Here is a 21,550-nt window from a genome sequence, read left to right on the forward strand (position 1 = left end):
TTGCTATTAAAAAACCATTGAAATTCACTGAAAAAAACATAGGTTATAGACCATATATAGTTAGGAATTAGCATTTACAAAACCTTGAAAATTCACTGAAAAAACCATAGGTTATAGACCATATATAGTTAGGAATCATCATTTACAAAACCTTGAAAATTCACTGAAAAAACCATAGGTTATAGACCATATATAGTTAGGAATTAGCATTTAAAAAACCTTATTTTACTCACACAAAACCATTGAAATTCCATATATAGTTAGTTGCACTAACTATATATCGCGCACCCGCAATCCACTGCTGATGATGTCACATATTACATCATTCATGACATGGTCAGTGACATCACTGATGACATCTCAAATGACATCACTGATGACATCACTGATGACATCTCATTTGACATCAATGACCACATCACTGATGATATCATTCATGTGACAATACAATGCATCTCCTCACACTTTAATATAACCTCTGTTACAACCCAGTGTTAAATACAGAGTATAATTTTTGAAACCATTGACACACCAATACTAGTTACTACATACGCACTCACTGATTCCTACGTCTACACACACATTCACTCATTCACCCATACAATCATTAATACATACAATCACTCATCTTTACAACACTATCATATGCACTCATACACCTATACAGACTCTCACACTCTGTCACTCATCCATGGAGTTACTCACACACCTAGTCAGTGCTGTAAAGAATCAATCACACTTCCATTTTCTAATCTATACAGTTAAACATAGAGCACCTTACATTTGAAACATATACTAACACATAATTACTCTCTTATACAATCATTGATACAAGTACACATTGATCTGCACAGAGTCACACACCTCCCAGCCAGCCACACACACACTCAGTCTCCCATACAAATACTTGGGCAATCAATCAATAACCCATATAGTTACTCATATAGCTACTGATCAACACATGCAGCAGTTTACAGAACAACAGACATAATGATGCACAAATTAAGACAGTTTAGTCACTAACCCATGCACTCAGTGAGACACATTTAATCACTCACTCATACAGTCAGTCACGCACCTACTAAATCCTTCATCCAGACACTTCTACATCTACTCATTCTTCAATATGTAAAACATATTTAAACTTTACAGAAACACACAGTCACTGGATGATGTCATCAGTGATGTCATCAGTGATGTCATCAGTGATGTCATTTGAGATGTCATCAGTGATGTCATCAGTGATGTCACTGACCATGTCATGAATGATGTAATATGTGACATCATCAGCAGTGGATTGCGGGTGCGCGATATATAGTTAGTGCAACTAACTATATATGGAATTTCAATGGTTTTGTGTGAGTAAAATAAGGTTTTTTAAATGCTAATTCCTAACTATATATGGTCTATAACCTATGGTTTTTTCAGTGAATTTTCAAGGTTTTGTAAATGCTAATTCCTAACTATATATGGTCTATAACCTATGGTTTTTTCAGTGAATTTTCAAGGTTTTGTAAATGCTAATTCCTAACTATATATGGTCTATAACCTATGGTTTTTTCAGTGAATATATATATATATATATATATATATATATATATATCAAACACTCCGTTATTTTCGTGCTCGCGAACGACAGAGAAACGGACACTTACTTGTTTCCTTGAAGCAGGTACTTATTTTTCAATTATTTTCCGTGAACCGCCTTGCTCACTGGAACTAGAGTGTTAAGTGACCCAACATTTTTTTTTTATATACATAATTCAAACACAATAACCACCAATCTTGTGCGAAAGAGGTCACATGGTTTATACAATGAAATGGAAGAAAGACTTTTCACAACCATATACGTATCAATGTAAACACTGGCAAGGGCCATATGTATGTTTACAAAACGTGATAAAAATAATATCTGTACAATTACAAATACATTGGAACCAAAGTTTTGTCTAATATGCATATCGTTTTGCTCACCAAAGTGATCACAATTTTACAACATAAAAGACCAATGGTACTGCATGAGATCAAATCAAAAAACATAAATCAAATCATTGAGTGGGAAAAGTTAGATGAATAACATATACATATATATGTATATGTATATATATATATATATAATCCAAACAAACGATCCCGAACCTCCAACCAGTGGCGAACAGAGACCAGTGAATCCCGAAGTTGAGGCAAGATGTTTTTATTTTCAAGCACCAATCTTCAAAAGCATACAGCGGACTGACGCGTTTCGGGCAGATGCCCTTGATCACATTGAAATGCATGTTAAAAAGCCTGATTTATATACGTTGTGAGATACACCATGTGAATAATGGAAGTAAACAAAATACTGCAGGGTCAACTGGGATACTTCATATAAATGTAAAAACATTTCATTTCAGTTGTATGAATATTGCAAAATGGTTCCACAGTTTATCACATAGATAAATATATTTAAAAATGGCAAATAATATCTGCATAAATGCGTTATATCTATTCGACTAGAGTAGGCTCATCAATTCCCATATGTATTGGTCAGAGAACATTGAAGTCTAGCAGCAAAAATATACTGTGCAAATTACTGCGTTATGTAAACAATATATGTAAAGTGCAACGTGCAAATGTGCAAATCACTGCATTGAGCAAATAGTTTATACAAAGTGCACCGTGCAAAGATGGTCCGGCATGTGTTAAAAAGTACCCAATAAATACCTAAAAAACACATTGAAATATCAAAATTTCTAAAAAAGCCGTTATTTCCATTTTCTGAAATGTGCAAAATATCGCAATGTAAACCATTATTATATGCTATGTCTCTGGATTGAAACCTCAAACTATGCTATGTTACTCAGTCAATATTAGTATGCATTAATTGCTTGGGGACATCTCATATAGATGGCAACCCCTTCATGTTTACAGGCCCGAACAAAAATAGAAGGACCACAAGATATTAAAGATAAAGTAGTGCCGTGAAACCAACAACAAAGAAATTCTAGAAGATAGTTCCCATAGACCCTGTCAATGTAAAATGTGCCCCTACAGTTGGATTTAATAAACCAAATCTGTACCACCATATAGAAATAAAGTAAATGTGTATGTGTCCATCCCTAGGTGTGAAACAAAAATTATTTTCCTTTACAGATACAAACTAGATAAGGAAAAACAAAAAAACAGCATAGATCATTTCAATTAGTAATGTCAATTCGTAGTGCGACATCAGATGCTAAAGGCATAAACTCAAGGAGAGACATCACCACAGCATATACCTCGAGATCAACAGGTCATATCAGATAACTTCCCTTCCATATTCCCTATAGAGCCCTATAGGAAATGGTACAAATCTTCTGTTGTATTAAGCCCATTCGGGACCTTACTGTCCAGTTCTAATATAGTTTTAGATTCCAGTTGGCGTAATCTTTTATCCCTGTCGCCGCCTCTACGCATTTTTGGTACTGCGGTGAGTACATAGTATGAAAGACATTCAAGATTGTTGCCATGTACACTTTTAAAATGTCTTGCGACAGGGTAAGAACTGTCGTTATTAACAATTGCCCGGAGATGCTGCAATATTCGGGCGTGCACCTGTAGCCTGGTACTCCCAACATATCTCAGGCCACAGGTGCACCCCAGAACATATACAGCATACTCCGTCTTGCAATTGTAATTGTCCCTGATGGCCACAGGAATGGTACTGAAGGGGGTGCTGTAATGAGTCGTATTAATGCCGAACTTGCAAGCTCTGCAGCTCGAACATTTGTAAAACCCCGGCCGGGGTTTGAACCAAGATGTACTTCTAGGGAGCTCAGGAAAGGAGTTGGATATTAGGGTCCGCATGGAAGGACCTCTACGGAATGCAACATTAGGATTGTTGGGAAGCTGGGGTGCCAGCACTCCGTCTGTTTTTAGAATGGGCCAACTCTTGGTTAGGATCGCCCTGATCCTTCTTTCCTGACAACTAAATGCTGTGATGAACCTGATGTTACATTCAGCTGATTCTGTGTTTGTGGGGGGCTTCTTGAGAAACAGCGATTCTCTAGATTTTTGTTTTGTTTTGTTTATTGCCATATTGAGGATTTTGTCATTGTATCCTCTGGCTTTAAATCTAGTTACTGCATCAGCAGTGCATTTCTCAAACTCCTCCTCACTACTACAGATACGTTTTAGACGAAGTAGTTCGCCATAGGGTATGTTATCTATGACGTGACGTGGATGGGAACTACTTGCATGTAGCGTTGAGTTCCCAGCTGTTTCCTTTCTGTGGAGGGTAGTTGATAATTGATTGTTACTGGCCGAGACTCTAACATCTAAAAAATCTACAAAGTCTTTGCTGATGTTTGATGTAAACTTTAAATTTACAGAATTAATGTTAAGACTTGTGATGAATGTTCTGGCACTCTCTTCATCCCCTCTCCAGATTAAAAACACATCGTCTATAAAACGAACCCATAAAGTGACATGTTCCAAAAATGTTTGAAAGTGCTCCCCCATGAGGACCCACCTCTCCCACCAGCCTACGTGTAAACACGCATAGCTGGGGGAAAAGCAGGCCCCCATGGCAACACCTCTCTTCTGTAGGTAAACATCCTTACCAAAGATAAAGTAATTGTGGTGGAGACACCACTTAACACATTCCAAGATCATCTTATTGTGGTTGTAACAATGGAGAGGTCGTGTGCCCAAAAAGTATTCTAAAGCCCTTAGACCTGCTTGGTGTTCTATGCTCGTATAAAGAGCTTCTATATCCAAAGTTATAAGAAGCAGATTTGTTGACCATGGAATGTCCTTGATTTTTGATAAAAAATCACCAGTATCCTTGATAAAAGTGGGTAGCTTTATCACCAGTTCCTGTAGGAAATAGTCAATGAATTGCGCCAAGTGTTCTCCCATACTTCCAATGGCAGAGATTATTGGTCTGCCCGGCGTTGGTAGTACACCTTTGTGTACTTTAGGTATTAAATAAAATCTAGGCATGATGGGTTGCTCGACGTTTAGGAATTTGAATTCCTGCATGGATATTAGTCCGTCTCTTTTGAATTTATGTAGCATCTTCTTGAGGGAATCTTTTGCCAGCTCATACTGTTTTGTACTCGAAATCTGGTAGCAGGTAGTATCTGATAATTGTCTGTTTGCCTCCTTAATATATTCTGCTTGAGGCCAGATTACTATATTTCCCCCTTTGTCAGAGCTACACACAATGTTCTTATGGTCATTCCTAAGTTTTGAGACAAGGGCCCAATATTGCTTTTCTTTAAGACTTTTTATCCTTTTTCGATGTTTCACTTGGTGGTAAAGCTTTTTCAAATCAGATGTAACCACTTCATGAAAGGAATCGATGGAGTCCTTTGGCATCATTGGCATGAAATTTGACCCAGGTTTAAATGGGCTCATGCCTGAACCGGATTGTGGGATGTCAGCTGCCACGAGTTCTTGTTGTGTGGTCAGGTTGTAATCATTTTGGCTGTTGTCACTGCCCAGTTGTTGCACAGTTAGTAAAGTTCTAATATCCCTAGCTTGAAGGGCGCTGGTGGACGGTTCTGTGGTCGTTACTCCACTGTTTTCGAGACCATCCTTAATGTTAAAGAATTTGCGCAGCTTTAGTTTGCGAATAAATTTGAAAATGTCTATTCTGGTAGAAGCATAATCAAAGTCTGTCAATGGACAATGCGATAAACCTAGGCTAAGTAGCTGTTCTTCAGCTGCCGTTAGAGTCAGAGTCGAAAGATTGACAATTGTTTTGTCTTCTAGTTCTTTTTGCGCCAGTATTGATTTTTCTTTTTGGATTTTTTGTTGTTGTTTCCACTTGTGTTTGCGCCGGCGCTCCTTGCGTCTTCTGTTAATTCTGGCCCTTTTGATTGCTGTTGCTGACGACGATTCGAAGGGCGCAGAGTTTGAAGGCGCGCGCTCACTAAAAAATCCACTTCTTCGCCCAGGTTGAGCACCATTTGTGAGCCTTCTGTGCCCATATTGGTTGAACTACTCTCATCAGAATATGTGCTACTATTGACTGAGTCTGTGTCGCTGTTGCCGGGGGCGGCTTCCGCAAGGGTATTTTGCTGAATGCCCGCTGGACCAGTTGATTTGCTTGGGGGCGCAAGTTTTTGATTCATTTTAATTTGTTTTGCACTTTCAAACTTACGAGCAAAGGTATAGATCTTTCCTTGCTCATAGTCATTTTTGTCACGAGCGAATTTGTAGGCTTTGCGCGCTTTGATCTTTTCTTCATGATGCTTTAATCGTTCAAGTATTGCTTTTCTGGAGGACGCTATCAAATCATTTGGTTCGAATTTCAGCAGCTCTGTATTAATTTCCTCCAGCTCCTTTAGCAATTCGACACGATCAATTTCAGCATACTCTATGAGTAACTTGACCAAATTGGCCGATGCATCCAAATTATGTTGGCCCCATCTTTTGAGCATTTCTGGATGAGGTTTTTCATAGCTAGGTGCCAGAAGAATTCGTAATCCTCGAGGGACGCGCCCTTCCGCTATGTACATTGACAGAGATTTATGTTCCCACTACTTGGTGCATTCGCTGCGCATACACTTTTCCATGCGCTTTAAAAGTTGTTTGATTTGAGCTTCATTGGTTGTAACATTTGCTCGAGCTGCCGATGGCAAGGCTGTACCCCTGTTGGTCACTTGGGGTAAATTACTGAATAGCTCCTTGGAGGCGGCCTCCCGCCCTCGCACTATATATATATATATTCATTGAAAAAACCATAGGTTTCAGCCACGTTATAGTTAGAAATTAGCATTTAAAAAACCTTAGAAATTCACTGAAAAAACCATAGGTTTCACACATGTTATAGTTAGCCGGACATTTCACTCATACAAAACCATTGAAATTCCCCGTTATAGTTAGTTCAGCTAACTATAACTCGCGCCCCGCAATGCACTGCTGATGACTTCACATATTACTTCACTCATGACATCACTGATGACATCTCAAATTACATCACTGATGGCATCACTGATGACATGATCCAGTGTATGTGTGTCTTTCTGAAAAATAAATATTTTTTATAGATGTATATCTAAAGGTCAATGGAAGAATACATGGGTAAATAAGTGTCTAAATGGATTTTGTTTGAAAAATTGATTGTATAACTGACTTATTAAGTGTATCTTAGTGAATACATCTATAAGCGAGTAATTTTAAATATGTAAATATATGTATCAGTGTCTCACTTTGTGTATAAGTGGCTGCATGGGTTGGTGAGTAGCTACATGAGTGTATATATAAGTTATTAGTTGCTTTTTTGAGTATCAGCATGAGTGTCTGTATGGTTTGGTGGGGGATATTACTTAGCGCATAGATGCATGAATGACTGACTCACTGTTTGTATGTTGAAAACAGCATGTGTGCATGGGTGGATGAGTTTGTGTATGGGTGTGTTAGTGAGTTAATGACTGTCTCAATGTACCTTTATGAGTAACTACATAAGTTTTAAACTAGTATATGTGAGTGTTGATGTATATAAGTGAGTATATGTGAGAGTGAGTGATTGGAAGACTTCCTTTATAAATAAGTATATGTTTCTACAAGTGATTGTTTAGGAGAGTAAGTATGTGTACGTTTCTGTAGCAGTAAGTGTAGTGGTGTGTGTATAGCTGTGTATGCAAGTAAATGGATGTTTGATAGTTTATTTGCATGTGTGAGTATGTGTGTGAGTAACTCTATGAATGAGTGTTGGTATATAACAGGATGTATAGGTGAATGAGTCTTTGACTTTCTCAGAAGAACCATTTCTTTTCGGGAGCTCCTGTCATTTGACAAAACAATTTTAATATGGCTGCATTTCTGGAATCCACTTCAGAACATTCTTCAGAGGAGGAATTTATAGCTGAGGAGTCACAGAGAAAAAGAAAAGAGGCACTAATCTGGACATTTTTCACCTTTCCAGAAGGACAGAAAAAGGTAAACCTGCAAAATCTGTGACACCACACTGTCAAGAGGAGATCCGAGCAAGAAGTACTCAGGACAGCAAGCATGGTACGCAATGTGACACACTGCCATCCTCGCAATTATACAAGAGCTTGCTCTCATAGGCAATGGGACAATCCATCACCTGTTGTTCCCAGCACTTCAAGCGCACCAACCACACAGCCATGGACTCCGCATCCAAATATCGAACCGGATTTTGCTGACCTAATCATCCATTGCAAATTTTGCAATGAAATGGCCTGCTACGGGGAGAAGTCAATTAATTTAATTAAACGGCACAAATAGGAGCACCGTTACTCACAACGCAAATTTTTTTTGTTTATTTGTTCCTGTTGGACACTGTTTTGTTTCTAGTTTATTTTTTTATGTTAAAAAAAGACAATAAAAACAGTTCTTTGCAGAACTAACTTCACTGGTCAAAAAAAGAGCTATATTTCTATGATAGTTTGTAAAACTTTGCTTGAAAGAATGTGTAGTGAATTTACACGTGGTGTGCTCCTCAATGGAGATGCCTCGGTCCGCTAGGTGTGTTTCTGTACTAGTCACTAAGAACCAGAAGGATTACACAAACAAAAAATGAGTCACAATTGGCTGAGAAATTCCCATCAGCCCACCCTTCTGGCGGAATCTCATCATGTGGGAGTTGTTAAACAATCCAGACACCGCCCAAAACCATCTGTTGACGGTGCGGATATGGATGTCAAAATAAACTCTAGCCAGAGTTACTCAAAAAAGGTGATGGTAATGGAGTGCAGTGCTATAGTGAAAGTGATGCTTAAAATTAACTACTTGGTCAAAAAATATATTTATTAGGGATTGTCCAAGTGTCAAAATTAAAAGCACGCCAGGTAGTCTGAATCTATAACTACACTGCGGCGCTGTGCAGAACGGTCAACATGTTTCAGCCCAGATGGAAGCTATGTCCGGCTTTCTTCAGGACCTTAATGATGGAATGCTACTCCAACAATCAGTGGGGTGATGCTACTGTGTGTAGAAAATAATAATAATAAATTATATACTTTACAGTACTTATATCGACCAGGAACTTGGAGCCCCAATGAAACTCTGGAAGAAGAAGATTGTTTTCTCTGTTTGGAAAAATACATAAAAGACACACATATATACATGTATATATCCACATAATTACAAAGAGACTGTACAGACAACACATCTGCATGAGTATTATATACCCAGCTTTATCAAGGGCATAATAGCCTAGATACAGAGAGAATATCCCTCAGTATAACTCACCCAACTTTTCGTAGGAGACAGCCTCACCTCACCCGGCAACCGCTCGGGAATATGAGGCCCCGCTCTAATGTGTAAGAAGAAAATAAAGGACATAATTAGGAAAAACTATCTCATATGTCCAGTACATTGAATCACATCTAAACCCTAAACATTTGTAGTGGACGCTGTCTTGTCATCCTATGGCTTGACCTACCCAAGTATCAGACAAAAGATATGAGCTCTCACTCATTAGAAGTTCATTACAAAACCAATTGCATGGCTTAGTTTATTTGAAATTAAAATTAAAAGATACTCTATACTTGCCACTTAGTTCCCTACATACTTAGTTAAAACACACAGTATTGGAAGCAAAGGGAGAGAGGAATGGCAAAGAGAGACTGCCAAATAATTCCAAAATTGCTAAAACCACAAGTAGGCACAGTTTAAGTCCAACCATGTCTCATTCGAAGCAAACAGCATTTGCTGTAGACAAGGGAGAAGCTCTTACCTGTCCGTCGGTACCTCTCTCTGACATCTGAGAGGAAGTGGAGGTACCGAATGGACAACCCTTGGCGTTTAAATAGCGGAGCTGATTGGTTAATTGCCCGCTCGAGGACGCCAATTACGATCGTTTTTGATCTTTTTTACTTCATTTGCGCCTGTGTATTGCCGAGGTTAATGTTTACTATTTCCGCGAGCATGCGCGGCAAAGGCCGGTTAGCGTGCGCATGCTCCAATGAAGAGACACTAGTCATCGGAGCATGCGCGAATGTTTAGAGCCGGATTGCCGAGCGGAATTGGTACACTACATTGTATCTCCATGCATTGACATGCGCCAAACATAAGTGGCGTACTAAGCGTAGTGCCCCTTTAAGTAAATCAAAGTCTTTAACAAAAAAGGGGGGATACAAGGATATAATGTTCTGCATGACTGTTTTATGTTCAATATTCTTTAATTTTAAGGGGCGCATGTTAGCAGATGGACAGCGCGTCTGTCTAGTTACACGTTTGAAGCCCACTAATATTTAGTTGGTATGCGTGGTTTGAGATCAGGCATAGTCAGAATGGAAAAAATACTGTTATATTATTGTCATTCCTGCACACGCCCATGAAGGAGACACTGCTCTCTTGTCTAGATTAATCATGAGGATACAGCCCTGGCTTGAAGGCAGTACCTACTTGCAACCGTAAGTGGGGAGTCAATATTTAACACTTTAGACCATGAACGCCAAAGTGTTAATGTTTTGTGTTGGTTAGGCCAGATGGATAAACTAAAAATCTTTATTTGTTTTGTTGTTAATTTGTGGATTAATTAAGCAGCCAGAGAATTTTTTAATTAAACCAGGGGAACACAACATTTAGAACGTCTCACATAAAGATCTATCTAGTAGAGAAGGCTTGATCATCCCTAGTGTCTTGAGACCTTTACTCTGCCTCTTCATATATAGATTCTCTATTACCTTCATGTTTTTAAAGCAAGGGGATACTGTGTATAAGTTCTCTACTACAGTTGGACCCACGGAATGGAATCGTTCAATCCTCTACTATCGGTCTGGAGCCTGAAAATCCATTTTTGCTCCTCGATAAAGAGGAACCTTGATATGTCACTAATGTGCGATGGAATATATGGATGTTCCAAGATCACCCACTTCAATTCTTCTGCTCGATGTTTCATTGACAAAAAATGGGTGGTTAGGTAAGTAGACTGTTTGTGGCATTGAATGGTACTCTTATGTTCGCTGATGCAAACCTTCATTTTGCGGGTGGTGTGGCCAATGCACCTCAATGGACAGGGGCAAGTTATCATATATATCACACCTTCCGTGTTAAAATTGGTGTGTTTCTTGAGCAACCACGGTTTTCCCATTCCAAGATCCAACCTGTCCGCTTTATAAGTTTGCGGGCATGCGCTACAAGAGCCGCATGGGAAATATCCTTGTACCGGGGGAAGATTCCAGAGTGTGTTAGACGATGCTGCCACTTCTGCCCTTGGTCTGGTGTGGACCAAACTGTCGCGTAAGCTCTGTGCTCTTTTAAAAGAAAACAAAGGTGGCAAAATGTTAGATTGTGCTATATTCAAGATGCTCCAATGCCTGCGTACAGTCTTCTGGATCTGGTTAGAAAGTACACTGAAAGTGCTCACGAAAGTCAACCTATCTAGAGGTGCCTTCTCAGGCTTTTTCTCCAGGAGGGCCTCAAGATTGTTATTTGAAGCCCGTTTCCAGGCCTTTTCACTAGATGTTGTGGATACCGTCGTTCTTGTAATTGCTTAGAAAGTACCCTGGCATGTTTATCAAAGAGTGACCTTAATGAGCAATTTCTAAGAACCCGTAGAAATTGTCCCACTGGAAGATTCTCGCGTAACGCCCGGGGGTGGTGGCTATTGAAAACCAGCAGCGAGTTCCTGGACATTGGTTTTTTATAGACTCACATTCAAGGCCCCCTTCTTTTGGAAAAATGAGAATATCCAGAAATGGCAGATGTTCCTTGCTCAACTCAACAGTGAATTTCAAGAATTAATTTAGTCCATTAAGCCATTCATGAAATAGTCTGACCTCTGATGATGTACCTCGTCAAACAACAAGGATGTCGTCTATGTATCTCTTCCACAGCACCACCTGATGGAAGTAGGGGTTGCTGTGGTTGAGTACATGACGCTGTTCAAACAGTATAGGACGTATAGGTTGGCGAGGCTGGGGGCAAAAATACTCCCCATGGATGTCCCTGAGGTTTGGAGGTAAATCTGGTCTTCGAATTTGAAATAGTTCTCCATCATCGCCAGTCTGGCACACTCCATGATGAAATTAAGTGGAGTGATGCTCCTTAGGTCACCTGCGGCTAACAGAGATCTAATTGCCTCTAGGGTCTCTTCCTGCGGAATGCAGGTGTACAAGGACTCGACGTCGAAACTGACCAAAAAGTCAGTCGCGACGTCGAATTCTACATCTGGCAACAGTCTGAGTACGTCAGCCGTATCCTGCAAAAATGTTGCCATCTCTTTAACGAGTGGCCTCAGAAAAAAATCTACAAATGTTGACAGCGGTTCAAGTAGGGACCCGATCCCTGAGATGATCGGACGTCCTGGGGGGGCCTTGTGGGTTTATGTATCTTCGGTAAACAATAAAACCCGGGCATGACCGGATTTGATGTTACCAAAAACGTAGCCTCTTGAGGTGTGATCCATCCTTCCGCGCTCCCTTCATCCACTAAGGGAGTGCGGAAGGATGGATCACACCTTAAGAGGCTAAGTTTTTGGTAACATCAAGGTACCGAAGATACATAAACCCACAAGGCCCCCCGGGACATCCGATCATCTCAGGGATCGGATCCCTACTTAAACCGCTGTCAACATTTGTAGATTTTTTTCTGGCTGTGTGCCTCATCCGCTGCTACACTTTTCTAATATATTAATATTAATAATTATATTCTATCTATGTTTATTTGAAACGTATTGCCTGCGGCGCCAAACCTTGATTACATACTCCGTCTTCCGCCATTTTAGTAGTTTTCCTCCGTTATTTTTATTATACCTGCCACTTTCATTTTTATTTTACCTCCCTCCTAACTTCTCTGTGAGGCATGAGATTTCCTGCCACAGACACCACGGTGTTTGTCCTTGGCCTCCGATCTTATCAAACTTGGTCACACGCATACCTAAAAACTAATTTGAAGCACGTAAGCCACAGCCATTACAACGCGTGACCTTCACCACAAACCCATTACCACGCTTATGCCTTTATCATAAGTGGTTAATGCATACTCGTCATAAAAGCATGCGTGGTAAAGGCATGCATGGTAAAGCCATATGCGTGCTAATGGCTTCGTGGTGACGGTCACGCGGGGTTGTGACCGCGTTGTAATGGTTGTTTCCCCCCAAGGAATACTGCAGGAACCGGGTCTAGGCGTTGCGGTTTCCATGGCTCTCAAGGGCACCAGGCGGAGGACCACGCAGCCCCCCTCACACAATATAGAAATCTCCGGGGGGTGGTTGTTTCCTTGGTTTGAAGGGCACCATTGAATCCCACACACTTTTAATTTTGTAGGGGGGTGGTTTTGCATGCGAAAGTGCCGCAAGGGGTTTGTAAATCTGGTACTCATTGTTTTGTTTTACTTTGATTTCCTTGCTGTCTTGTAGAGGATCTAGAGTAAATATTACTTATTGTACAACCAGTACTTTTCAACCCTACTCTCAAACAGCTTACCATAGTACTTCAAATTATAAATATTATTTCTATTGTGGACCGTCACCCCCAATAAAAAAGACGTATATAGTTTTTTTAATTAACTTTTATTAAAACAACAATAACTGGAAACATAACTTAAAGATAACAATACAATAAACAGCTAGAAAAATTACTTTAATAAAACAATATTATAAACAAATTGTGATGTGGACTCCAATAGACGTACGATAGGTAATCTGCAAAACAAAAAAGAAAATTAGTGTTTAAAATTATGTTGATGTGACTAAATAAGGTCAAACATTACAAGTCAAGTTAACACTACGATTTTATGTGTGCAGTCTGCCTGGTACATTTCACTTCTGTTATAGTCCCGCATTCAAGTGGTATCTATATGGAAGTGCCTACTGCGTTACCGACACAAAAGTGGCACAATGGGATTGTAAATACGCCGTCTAATGCATTTAATTGGAGGCATTGTATATCTAGGCCACTGTGCTCACCTTGTATAAACAATGCGGCCAACAGAATTCACAACTTGAATTTAACTCTGCTTCTACATGTCAAAGTAGACAGCAGTGTGTATAACTTTAAAAGAGAAAGAGAAATGATGTCACTGAGAGTGAGAGATAGAAAGAGAGAGAAAACAACATTAAAACTGTGAGAGATGTAGCAGTTAATACAGGAGAAAATACTCATAGCTCACCTTTTGCCTCCGTTGTGTGTCCACGGATGTGCTGCTTCAGAGTGCACCCTCAACTTGCTTGATATGTAACATCCTACATAATAAAATCAGAAAAGACGGAATTGAAAGAAATGTGGGAAGAGATTTCCCACGAGAAGAGTCTGACTAAGAAATTATATACTTACAGTTTGAAGATGTTATATCATCAAGAAATTAGAGCGTATGAATGCTTGTGTCGCTTATCATCTGCAAGTCTATATTCCAAATCTAGAAGAATCATTTGGGTGAGTCTAGGTCTTGCTGCAACACGAAATCGAGTACTTAAATCTGTACAAAAAATTGAATATTTACCTGAAAAATAGACAGAAAGTACAGATATTGTGAATACAAAAATGTTGGACACATATTGTCCAAATAGAAGTCATCATCTTGAGAAGATTTGTCTCTATGAAGTGCTGCAAAACTATATTTTTAAACGGAATATTACAGAAAACATCAATAATGGTTTATATGGCGTGATTGGTTCTGAAGGATGTTTGGTGAAGCAAAGAAAAGGACATTTGATTAATCACCGTAAACTGAGTTGCGAAACTCCTGACAAAAGGAAATTTTAATGTGAGAAGATGAGAATGTGCAGAAAAAGGTAAGTATAAGAAGAGAGGGGGTATATTAGAAGAAAACAGATACTATGAGGAGAGAGTGAGGAGTATGAGAAGATGGATGAGTATGAGGAGTAAAGGGGGTATGAGGAGAGAAATAGAAGCATGAGGAGAGAAGTAAGAGTATGAGGAGAGAGAGGACGAGTGTGAGGACAGAGGAGGAGTACAACAAGAGAGGGGTGTGTATAAGAAGAGAGAGGGGAGTATGAGGATAGAGGGGGAGAATGTTAAGAAAGAGCCAATATGAATTCTAAATGTACACACACACAATCTGATCTGATTCTTTACAAAAAATATAAGACCTTACATTTCACCAAAACATATTTACAAGTCAAAAACGATTAAGTGATTGCACACATTCCATGTTTATAACTACTACATTTCAGTGGACAACCATGACTCATTTCACAAATACATATGCAATTTGCTGCATTATTTTTGCCAACATTACATAAAAACAAGTGACACTATATAACAACAGAGAGACACAAGGGGCTTGTAAATCTGCCCCAGATTGTATGCAGCAGTGCATGTATAATAACTGGGAATTGTTATGGGGAGGGATAAGGAGAGAGAGAGAAGTAAGAAGAGAGAGGGCAGAGTATGAGGACTGGAGGGAGTATGAGGACAGCAGGAGTATGAGGAGAGAGAGGTGAGAATGAGGAAAGAGGGGAAATATCAGAGGAGAGAGGGAGAGTATAAAGAAAGAGGGGGTAGTATATGGAGACAAAGAAAAGTATGAGGAGAGAAGGGGGAGTATGTGGAGAGAGGGAGGAGTAAGAGGAGACAAAGAGGAGTGACGACAGGGAGGAGTATGAGGACTGGCAGGAGTATGAGGAGAGAGACGAGAGAATGAGAAAAAGAGGGGGAATATCAGGAGAGAGGGGGAGTATAAGGAGAAAGAGGGAGAGTGTGAGGAGAGAGGGAGGAGTATGAGGAGAGAGAGAACAGTATGAGGAGAGAGGGGGAGTATGTGCAAAACAGGGAATATGAAGAGAGAAAGGAGTATGAGTAGTGAGGGGGGAAGTATGAGGAGTGAGGGAGATATGAGGAGAGAAGAAAGAGTAAGAGGAGAAAGGGTGAAAAATATGGAGAAAAGAGAACTATAAGAAGATAAGGGGTATATGAGGAGAGAAGAGAATATGCAGAGAAAGGGTGTATAAGGAGAGAAAAAACAATAAGAGGAGAGAGGGGGAAATATGAAAAGAGCGGGGAGTATGCAGGGCCGGACTGGGAACCACAACCGGCCCTTGCAAAGTGCTCGGCCGGACCCCCTCCCCACTCGAGGGTTTGTCGGGCCGGTTTTCCGACGAGTTTGGTACAGGGCCGATTTTGCAGCAATGGGTAATATGAGGAAAGGGGGAATATGACTAGAAAGGCATTTTGAGGAGAGAAGAGAGTAAAAGGAGGGACAGAGAACTCTGAGGAGAGGGGGGAGTATGAAGAGAGAGACAAATATCAGGAGAGAGGAGGGAGTATAAGGAGGGAGAGAAGGAATATAAGGAGAGAGCGAGGAGTATGAGGAAAGAGAGGAGCACTATAAAGAGAAAGGGAGGAGTATAAGGGGGAGTATGAGGAGAGAGGTGAGAATAACGAAAGAGGGGAAATATCAGAAGAAAGGGGAGAGTATAAGGAGATAGAGGGAGAATGCGAGGAGAAAGGGGGGCTATGAGGAGACAGAGAGGAGTATCAGGAGAGAAGTAGAAGTATATTGGAAAAGAGAAAATATGAAGAGAGGGAGGAGTATAAAGGGCTGGGAAGTATACAAAGTGAGGGAGGTATGAGGAGAAAGGAAGGAGTATAAGGAGAGAGAGGTGTGTATGACGAAAGAGAAGAGAGTATAAGGAGAAAGAGGGAAGAATGTGGAAAAAGGAGCGAATATAATTGCTAAATGCAGACAGACGCACAGTGTGATTTTAGACACAAAATATAAGACGTTCCATTTTAACAAAAACACATTTACTACTCTAGAAACGGTTAACTAACTGCATTCCATGTCTATGACTACTACATTTCAATGTACAACCCTGATTCATTTTACAAATACTTGAGCAATGTGCTGCATTTTTATTGCCAACATTACATCCAAAAAGTGACACAATAGAACAACAAAAAGGCACAAGGGGCTTGTAAATGTGCCCCACAGTGTATGCAGCACTGTGTACATGAGGTGGACGGTTGTTCGCTTTCTGTGTTAACACAAGGATTTGGTGGTAAGCAGAGACCTTGTGTCTATTTCTCGGCGGTGTTGGACAATGTCGCCAGAGCTCTCCTAGCTGTCTAATGGCTACTGCTGCAGTCGCGGTGGCCATTCGACAGTCAGAAGGGCTGAATACTGACATCACAGTGATGGTACCGCACGCTGTGGACACATTATTAAACAAAACGAAGACCCAGCACCTTACGAGTGGGCATCTTACTGGATATGAATTGACCTGGTCTGCTCCCCATATTACAACCAAAAGGTGTGCCACTCTGAATCCAGCCACGTTACTACCCCTCCCTTCGGATGAGCGAAACAATGACGTACATGATTGTATATTTTGGACTGAAGAAGAGACGAAGGGACGGGTAGATCTTACAGACATTCCTCTATCTAACCCCCATGGGGAATTGTATGTGAATGGCTTTTGTTTCAAGTTACCAGATGGCACAACAACAGCTGCGTATGCAATTACGACCCTCCGCACTGTAGTTGAGGCTTCTCGAGTACCCTATCAGTCGGCACAAGCAGCTGAGTTAGTGGCATTGCTACAGGCCTGTGAGTTGAGCAAAGGATTGGGAGTAAACATTTACACCGATAGCCAATACACATTCGGCGTGGCTCATAGTTTCGGTCGGTTGTGGGCCGAGAGGTGTTTTCTCACTTCCCATGGTCAACGAATACAACATGGTCCTCTGATTTATGGATTACTAACCGCTTTGACATTACAGGAGAGGGTGGCTGTAGTTAAATGCAGTGCGCATAAGGCAGAAGTGGATGCAGTGGGTAAAGGAAATGCTTTTGCTGATCAGGTAGCAAAGGAAACTGCAAGATCCAAAATGTCCCCAATGTATGTAAACTCTGTTATGTGGGTTGAGGAGACTGAAATGTTTGACAATACTATAGAAAGTGTCCAAGAAATACATAGAGAAGCTACTCCTGAGGAACTGGCTCGCTTGGAAAAGGAAGTGGGGAGATTAGATGAAAATGGCTGTTGATTTGACTGGAAAACAGAGATGGTTGTTACCCAATGCATTAGTTAATGCTGTAGTAACTATGGCCCATGATCCAGCACACATTGGGGCGAAAGGCATTTGTGCACTTTTAGATCCTGTGCGGAACACTCCTAACATTCCGAAGACTGCTGCCCACTTAGTTCAGTATTGTATGGTTTGCTTGCGACACAATCCTGGAGGCAGGGAACCTGTTCTTAGTGGAAATTTTGCACCCCCGTCTTTGTCTTTTGAAGTGCTCCAAATTGATTATATCCAACTGGAGCATGTGAATAATCTAAAGTACGTCCTGATCGTGTTGTGTGCCTTCAGTAAATGGGTGGAGGCATACCAGACCAAAGAAAACACTGCTCAAGCGGCTGCAAAAGTATTTCCCCCGTTATGGATTACCTAGGGTAATCTGGACAGATATTGGGGACACTTTAATGCAGATCTTATCAGCCATGTTTGCAATGGGTTGCAGATTAAGCAAAAGTACCATGCTGCCCCGCACCCCCAATCTGCAGGACTGGTTGAGAAGTACAATGGAATATTGAAACTGAAGTTAGCGAAAATCCAGGAGTGTACTGAGCTGAAGTGGCCCGTTGAACTGCCCTTAGCCTTGATGTCTTTACGAATTACTCCACATTCCCGGTCAGGCTTGTCACTGTATGAGGTCATCTTCGGGCGACCAGCTAATGTATGGGGTGTTCCAAGACCTAGAACGTTTCATGATATTGATTATCCTATGATGACAGATTACCTGTATGCTTTGTCTAAAGATATTCGTTCCATTCATCAACAGGTATCAGTAGTGTTGCAGCCCCTGCCGGAGGGTCCTGGACATCGTTTGGAGCCAGGACAGTGGGTCCTTATTCGCAATTACCAGCAAAAATCCAGCTTGGACCCTAGGTGGTCCAAACCTCACCAAATTCTTTTGGCTACGCAGACGGCGGTGAAGGTGGACTGCAAGCGGCATTGGGTTCACGCTTCTCATGTTAAACGATTGCCCCTCCCGCTCCCATATAATCAGCAAAACCAGGAAGGAATTCTGACCCAGGAGAGTGAACGAGCCCCTTGTTTTGTTCCTTTTTCTGACGCCCAGGAAGTTGGAGAAGGGCAACGAGAGGGAGCAGTAGGCACGGAAGGGGCTTCTTCAGCTGCACCAGTAGTTGCCCCGGATTCCGTTGCCCCCACAGTTGAATGAGAGGTTAATGATACTCCAATTTCTGCAGATGCATCCTCCTCTGTTTTGTTTGCGGATCAGGAAATGCCTGGCCATGTTTGATACAACTTGCGGCCCAGAAATTGACACGGTAACCCAGGTGAAGATGGTAGGAGATAGTGAGAGACTTGAGCAATAGGGTTTGCTAGGACCTATCTGGGGTACCGAGCGAGACACTGGACTGAACATGTTGATAACTTGGAACATTTGGTTTGCTCTGTTCAGAAAGAAAGACTGAATTTTGTGAAAAAAGGGGTACCCCAGGTTGCGCTTTCTTAAAGAATTGTGTGGGAACATAACTCCAACCCAAGGATCTGTTTTGTTTTTCTTCGAGATGAACGATAGGAGCCTGCCTGTGAGGCTCTAGACGGACACAGGAAAGAAGCACCCTCTTGCAGGACGGACTGCATTGCCCGAGTTTAGTTTGGACTTTTAGCTAGCATGTACCCTTTTGGTCGTTTAGTTCCCGAAGAGGAACGCCCTCTTGCACCCCGCTATTAATCTACATATATACCTGTATTTTCTTCTTGGACCATGCGTGTCAAAGTAGCTTTTGTAGTCACCATTTCGATTTTGTTGATCATATTAATGAGTGTATTTGTGTATTTAGAGTTCCGTCATCCTATGCATACTGTGTTGGGAACAACTACCCCGCCTCCAGAAAATCTATTTTTCACTTTGGCCCCTTATAAAGAAAGGCACCGTCAGACGTATACTAAAAATGTATTTGTTGAAATGCTCCATCAAACGCATAGTGCTAAGAATACAACAAACTGTTGGGTTTGTGGACTTTTGCCCCCCGTAATGCATACGCATGATCTATTTATCTCTCTACCCTTATCATATTTAGGAAGTTGGGAACCTGGTTTAAATTATTGTCAATGATGTACATGCACTATACTGTAGATACTGCCCGTTATTCCCAGAAGGATTACGAGATGACCCTAGCATACATAGAAGTGCATCAAGGTTTCGACCCACAGGGAAATGATGGGGAGGGGTCATTAGATCCAAATGCTTATATGAATATGTACACTGAGCATGAAAATGTTACTTGGTTCAAAAATGAGATATTGGATTTTGTGGAGTTTAATTTTACTCAGTATTTCCAGCAATTTCAGGAAAGGAATGTTACTGATGATAAAGCAATTCCAGTGCCCATATTGAACAGTGCTTCAGCATTTTGTGTTCAGGGAGCAGGATACATTTCAGTGGGAGAAAGTCACTGTAATTATTCCTACTTTCAGTAGTCCACCATTGTTGACTTACCCAAATGTATATTTTGTCTGTGGAGAAAATGCTTATATGTGGCTTCCACGTGGTTGGGCTGACCGTTGTTATCCTCCAGTATATATAGCCCCCTCTAATTATCACAAGGACCATCGATTAGATAGATGGAGTCTGCCATTTGTTCGAGATAAGAGAGAGATCGACACCACTGACATAGACCAGACAAATACACCTGAGCAGCATTTTATTGATATTGCGAAGGGGGTATTTTCTTTTTGGGGCCCTATTATCACCAGCCAGGAAGTAAGACATCTATCTAGAGTAGTTGAAAGGGTGATTAATACCACTGCAGGTATATCGTCCAACTTAACTGTGGAGCTTCAAGCGACGAGACTCGTCTCGCTCCAAAATAGAAGGGTTCTAGACGTCATCCTGGCAGATCGAGGCGGAGCATGTCTGGGATCGGCAGCTCCTGTTGTGTATATATCCCTGACTCTGCCCCTTCTGTCCATCTGGCCATTCAAAGGTTACACCGTTTGGCCTCTGAAGTGCATGCAGATACGGGTACTTGGTCTTTATCTGGATTTTTCTGGGGTCTGTTGTCCACTTGGGGATGGAAACTTGTGATTAAGCATGAACGTAAAATCCGTTACGCTCGCGGATTTTGCGAATTTTCGGTAAATTCGCGATCCGCGAACTCCCGCGAATTTACCGCGAATTCGCAAATCCGCGAGCGGCGGATTCCGGGGGCAAAAGTTCAAGCCTTGCTGGCCTGTTGTAACTATTTTACGATGGCGCCGGCAAGCTGCCAGCGCCATCCTAAAATAGTTACTAAGTTAGCTTCAACAGGAAGCTCTAATAGATAAAATAAAGCAGGTGCTCGAGCACCTGCTTTATTTTATCTATTAGAGCTTCCTGTTGAAGCTAACTTAGTAACTATTTTAGGATGGCGCTGGCAGCTTGCCGGCGCCATCGTAAAATAGTTACAACAGGCCAGGCAGGTGTGCCTTCTTCCCAAATATACCATCGAAAATCAGCTGTGATGCTGGACAGAGGCCTTTGCATCCTTGACTTTCACAAGCACAATCCTCGTGCTGTTCCTGTGGCCAGGAGCTTCTGTATCTTCATCTGCTGCTCTGATCGGTCTCTGACCTTTTATACACACAAGAGGCATGTGCACTCGCATGGAAGCCCCGTCCGTTTGGCCCCG

Source organism: Lissotriton helveticus, chromosome 2_2 (assembly GCF_964261635.1).
Source record: "Lissotriton helveticus chromosome 2_2, aLisHel1.1, whole genome shotgun sequence".
NCBI lineage: Eukaryota > Metazoa > Chordata > Amphibia > Caudata > Salamandridae > Lissotriton > Lissotriton helveticus.